At 33.3% G+C, this 5,860-nt stretch overlaps 1 protein-coding gene across 1 annotated transcript in view; it reads right to left on the bottom strand.

Annotated features, from left to right (window-relative positions):
• The window catches only part of LOC107659643 (catechol O-methyltransferase domain-containing protein 1), a 5,763-nt gene extending 4,278 nt beyond the window's left edge, over positions 1-1,485 (bottom strand). The window contains exon 1 of the mRNA XM_074186903.1: positions 1,413-1,485. The gene's annotated coding sequence lies outside the window, so the exon portion shown is untranslated. The remainder of the gene's footprint in view (positions 1-1,412) is intronic.
• Between the last annotated feature and the right edge of the window lie 4,375 nt (positions 1,486-5,860).

A 5,860-nucleotide genomic window follows, 5' to 3' on the forward strand; every position in this document is an offset into this window, starting at 1 on the left:
ATTACTCTGCACATAATAATCATAAACATTTTGCATAAGAGATGTTTTTGGACTTTCCAACAGTATTTTTATGTTTTTGGGAGGCTATCTATAAAATGGTACAATGCATGCACTTATTATTTGATTTTTGTTATGCTTCTTTATATTCTGAATGCTATTTAGGTGGAAACTCTTAAAATAGTTAATGTTTAAATGAACAGTTTCCCACCAAGCTTACTTTTAATACAAAAGACAATAAAAAAAGTTAACACTTGATCTTTATTTTTCACTGGCTCAGCTGAAATGTAAACAGTCCATTCAACGACCTTCATTTTTTTATATATATACATTAATTGGGTGCTGGGTCTTTAATTGCGGCTTGTATCAAAGTACACAAACTTCCGGAAAGAGAAACGGGTCACTTCACCTGTATTCCTTGGGGTTCCCGGTATCGGCACTCACCCACATAATATTCCGCTATAAAAATCACTCCCAGCGTCGCTGAGCCTATAAGCGCTTCTTTGGAGAAGTTATGAAATGACATTATTATTATTATTATTACTACCGCTCTTCCTCTGAAGGTATTTACATCTGACATGCGAGGTGAGCGCGAGCTACACATATGAACGCGGTTACCGTAAATCACACTGTATGTGCGCATCAGATCAAGTTCAGCGTGACTAATGTGCTTTTTAAAATTAAATTAGGAGACGTGTACGAGGTATGATACTTGCATGTTGGAATATTATTTTTGCGATTCTGTTTGCAGTCTGATTCCCTATTAATATGAGGATTAAGGCGGTGTATTCGACTATGATCTGCAGGTATTAGTCATTATGACTAAAATAAGTTGTTGTTTTACTAAAATGTGTGTGTGTGTGTGTGTGTGTGTGTTTCGAACAAAACTCCCTAAGACAAGACTCTATTTTAAAGATTCACATATTTCTGTCTTAAGAAATGAATTGTTCTAGTTTGTTGTTGCGCTTAAACTCGGAGAATTACGACACGCGCGACATCCAGATCACATGACACTGTAGCTGCTTTGCACATGGAGACTATTTATTTTTTGACATATTATTTAAAGCGTCTAATGTATTGACAGCTGTAGTGTGTGAGATTGTAATTTTAATTAATTGTTTTATTTAATAACGATCTCGAAATGCTCTTTTCTGCTCCGTATCCATTGACGGTTGTAGTCAAATAAACGAGTAAAACAACAACAAGGCAATACTGATGCGCCTCTGACAGCTCATAAAACATGTTCATTCGGATTTGCGTTATAAAAAAATGATGTATGCGTTTATTAATAGCCTAAAATAACCTGAATTCATTATTCGACACATGCATGACTGCACAACAAACCGCGCGATTATCTTCAGCGATAATGTGCATCTTGTATTAAACTCCAGTATAGATGTCAAGCTGTAACTCACTGTGGGTCAGTGTTATTAGTGTCTGGTGTCTTCTCTAATGCTGCTGCTGCTGTCCTCTTCTGTAAAATGGCTGCAGATTGGGGGTGGAGATTGTCTGCTTGATGAATATTAAATATGACAATAATCCCTTTGTTTGAAAGCAATGCTGTCAGTTATTCCATGAAGTGCACCAAACAATCTGCTGTTAAGTGTTTTGCAAACTTAATTAGAAAGAGATTATTTTTCTGTATATTTATAATTAAAATAATTTATTATATCATTAATAATAATTTATTAGTATGATTTAATTGATCTACTATTATTTATGTATATATAAAGTATTATTATTATCTTTAATTTAGACATTTATACATTTTTACAAATTTTACAAATTACTTAACTTTATCTATTAATTATAAATATTACAAATTATTTAACTTTATCTATTAATTAAATTAAATTGTTTAAAAAATAAAAAAATCGTGATATGATGTTTTTGCCATATCGCCCTCCCCTAATTTCAGGGTAGCAGTTTATTTGCTGTCAGCTTTGGGAATATTTAGCCAGAAGTTTATATTATAACTGATATTAATAGAGTAGTTTATAAAGAAAGATTGCAGGATTTAACTGATTTTTCAGTATCACAGTGTTTGGAGAGGCTGTAGTTGATGATATTCCCCAGCAGGTGGCGCTCTTATACTGTAATGCATGAGTCTGAAGCACATTCTGCAGGTCATGATGACTTGCAGGAGTTTGTTTTTCAGAAATACATCACCAGAGGCAGAAATATAGCACACCATCCATAATCCAGTTTTATTTTCATTATAAATTAATGTGCACTCAAACTTGATTTAGTAGAACATTTCATTTCCAAAGTGTGCTTTCTGAAACTTTAGATTCAAGAAATGTAAAGGTGTTTCAGGCAAATATATTTGGAGAAAAGCAGCCTGAAATGTTTTTAACTGTTGAGTTTGCTGACATGTCCTAACGCTGTAAATCTCCTGTCGACTTTGAGAGAATTTTCTGTTTAAAACCAATAGTGATATTTCATAGTAATATTTTAAAACTGCTTTGTGATTGGTCTTCTTTTCTGCATTTACTGTACATGATGAACTGTGATTTTTACTTTTTTTTCTTGCATCGTTTGCATTTTTTAACCATATATATATATATATATATATATATATATATATATATTATTTGAAAGAAATTAATACTTTTATTCAGCAAGGATGCATAAATTAATCACAAGTGGCATTTATAATATTACAAAAGATTTATATTTCAAATAAAAGCTGTTCTTTTTTTTTTTTGTTACATTCTTTTTATCGAAAAATCCTGAAAAATAAAATGTAAATTTAGCATATTGACACGAGTAATGGAAATTCAGATTTGTTCACAGAAATAAATTACATTTTACAATATATTCAAATAAATAACAGCTATTTTAAGTAGTAATAATATTTCACAATATTAGGCTACTGTTTTATTTTCAATCAAATAAATGCAGCCTTGGAGATCAGAAGAGACTTCTTTCATAAAATAAAAAATACTTACTCACCCCAAACATTTGTATAAATATAACATTGTAGCCAGAAAAAAATATACTTTATTTTTTTAATGAATTTTATTCACTTCCATGATTTTTCAAGTCACATTTCTGTGAATCACATAAATTAACAACCCAAAGCAGTCCTAAAAAAGCTCAAAAAGTGAACAAAAATATCCATTTGACAGCCACACCTCTCAAATTATTAAATGATCAGTTATTCTAAATTGTAATGTTTCATTGTATTATGACATTTTGAATATGCCAAGTCATTTTATTGTAATAACATTTTATAATATGACTATATTTACTGTTATTTTGATCAAATGCAGCTTTTATTAACAGAAGAGACTTCTATAGTGGATTTTTTTTATATCTAAATGACGGACTGTCAGAGCACCTGTTGTTTACTGTTTAAATGATGACCCTGTCAATCAATCCTCATGACAGCTGCCTAAGTAACCCGTCAGGAATCGAGTAGTACAGCAGAGAGAAAGCATGATGGGAAGATCTGGACAGCGTGTCATGTGATCGATCACATCTCAGGTTCCTCTTAAAGGGGTGGTTCAGTGGTTGTTTTGCAGTCTAACGTGTTAATGCTTCGTTTTTTTTAAAAACACATTATTTTTCACATAATTTACCTTTATTCCACACCGCTCTGTCCCTTCTCTGAGAAGCACGCTGATCATTTCCTTCTTTTACGAAGCCCCGCCCTCAGAAATAGGCGATGGGCTCTGATTGGTTAGCTAGCCCAGTGTGTTGTGATTGGCTAAACCGCCTCTAGTGCGCATCTAATCGCCCCGCCCCTCACCTCGGTGGCATGTGCTCCGGTTGTATTGTAAACAACAGCGTCGTTAATATCGCTTATCAGTTTGAGCCCGATTGAGAAGCAGAGGATATTATTGAAGAGGATCGTGCAGAACCTGTGCAAGCATGGCTTTTAATGGTAGGCCTATGTTTTTTTGTTTGTTGAAAAAGTGAAATCGCAATGAACCACCCCTTTAAAGTGCGTGACAGTCGAACGCTTGAAGGTTTTTATGGACTTTTCCTCTGGATCGACTTCAGAGCCGTGTGTCAGAGTGACTTATGGGCTGAGACCGGGTCCAGAGCCCGAGAGCCCAGCTGGCATCCATCAGCCCAATGAAAGCGGTAATTGGGCAGCATTTGAAGGCTGGTATTTGTAATTAAGTCGCTGGAGCCGTGATTTCTGCCCGTATAAAGGAGGCATTGAGCTGTTTCTGCTGAGTTGTGCTTGTGTGCAACTCAACACCGTCATCAAAGCGTTCCTCTGATCTCAGATCAGGTCTACTGTTAGTGTTTCCACTCCCGCTGAGATAATCCTGCTGCTGATTCCCAGACATCAGGGGCCTGTACCATGAAGCCGGATTAGCTGGCGAGCCAGGTAAATTTCAGTTTAGTTTGCACCAATCCTGGGTTTTAGGTACCATGAAAGTGGCTTGGCTTTTAGTGGCATTCATTGCCTTAGTAACTTACACTCCACAGCTAACCTGCTCTGGGCCATGTTATGTTCTGGTTTAGAGATCTCAAACCCAAATTTGACCAATCAGCTTCAAGCAAAGTGACACATCTCTGATGCAATAAAGCCACGCCCCCAGTTTCCCTTCCTACAAATTAAAGGACACTACATAGTAAAACATTTTTAAAGATAAAATTGCCTGAATTACGTTTTTTATAATTATGTTATATGATTTATATAATTATTATACCCTTAATCCATTACACAAGCTAGCTTAGTTTAATAGTAATTAAGCTTTTATTTTAAATTAATATAAACATAGAGATAATATGCCATATAAATACGTTTTAGAATCAATAGCTTTAAACATGACTACATATGAGCTTCATATGAGCAGCATGCGATTGGCTGTTCATTACTGATGACACACTTTCATGTGCACGTGCTTCATTAACTCAGGATCAAGCCTGAGTTGACAGAAAGTTGATGATCAGCTTCATGGTACCAACAAAGCCGGATTGGAGTGGTTTGGTTTTGTCAATTCAAAACTAATCCTGTAACCCTGAGTTTGTTCAGCCACCATCATAGTACAGGCCCCAGGTTTGATGTTAGACTGATATCGCAGTCGGGAAGTAAATACCTGATCAGATCATAATGAGGAGGCAGAACAAAACATCTGCATTTGTTTAATTAGTTTCATTATTTTTGTCTCTGAAGTGGTGCATGAACACAGTTTTCACGAGGGACCCGAAGTGAAAAATAATTGATTGCATGGCGCTCCAAATAAAATTGGATTTACAAGCAATACATTTAATTTGTGTAAAATATTCTGAAGATATTTTTGTAAGTGAAAAGTATCAGTCAATATAGTAAAATATCTTCGTTTTTATAAATAAAAAATATTAATCACCTTTATAATTTGTGTTGATTTGGCATTCAAAGGAGTCCCATTAGTATATAGTTTATTAGTATTTTTTAATATGCTTTGGAGTGTTTGTCAGTTTTAAGTTTATTGCGATTTTATTTTAGTATTATTTATATACTAATATTATTTATTCATATTTTTAATTAGCTTTCATTTTAATTTTAGCTTAAGCTTTAGTCATTTTTATATGTGCTTTGTGTATTTTTATTATGAAATGTTTATATTTTTTATTTCAGTTTAGTAATTTAATCTTATTTTATTTCAGCTAATTGCCAAAACAACATTTCTAATCATTTCCATTTAGGTTTTTCAGTAATTATTTGTATTTTTTCCATCTATTATTTTATTTTTATTTTTTTCAGCTTTATTTCAGTTAGCACAAATATTTTTTGTTTTAGTTTTTCAATGTATTTTTTTAAAGTAAACATTTCTATTTTTGTCATTTCAGTTTGAGTATTTTTAGTAATTTAAACTTATTTTATTTCAGCTAGTTGCCAAGGAAGTAATTCTAAGATTCA

This window comes from Sinocyclocheilus anshuiensis, unplaced genomic scaffold (assembly GCF_001515605.1).
Source record: "Sinocyclocheilus anshuiensis isolate Anshui unplaced genomic scaffold, SAMN03320099.WGS_v1.1 scaffold75, whole genome shotgun sequence".
Lineage (NCBI taxonomy): Eukaryota > Metazoa > Chordata > Actinopteri > Cypriniformes > Cyprinidae > Sinocyclocheilus > Sinocyclocheilus anshuiensis.